Source organism: Gavialis gangeticus, unplaced genomic scaffold, assembly GCF_001723915.1.
Source record: "Gavialis gangeticus isolate Ggan-Ray unplaced genomic scaffold, GavGan_comp1, whole genome shotgun sequence".
NCBI lineage: Eukaryota > Metazoa > Chordata > Crocodylia > Gavialidae > Gavialis > Gavialis gangeticus.
In genome coordinates, this window is record NW_017729031.1 from 39,738,650 (window position 1) to 39,738,864 (window position 215).

At 52.1% G+C, this 215-nt stretch overlaps 1 protein-coding gene across 1 annotated transcript in view; it reads right to left on the reverse strand.

Annotated features, from left to right (window-relative positions):
* Nucleotides 1-215, reverse strand: part of LOC109301453 (cytochrome P450 27C1) — a 62,623-nt gene that overhangs the window by 26,997 nt on the left and 35,411 nt on the right. The window lies entirely within an intron of this gene.

Below are 215 nucleotides of genomic sequence, written 5' to 3' on the forward strand. Positions count from 1 at the left end.
GCCACGCACATGATCAGAGGTCAGGAAGACAGACCTTATGAGAGGCTGACAGCAATGGGGCTATTCAGCCTGGAAAAGTGCAAGCTCAGGGGTGATCTGGTGGCGACCTATAAGTTTATAGTGCTCATCAGGATCTGGGGGAACGTCTGTTCACCAGAGCCCCCCAAGGGATGATAAGATCGAACGGTCACAAACTCCACTGTGACTGATTCAGG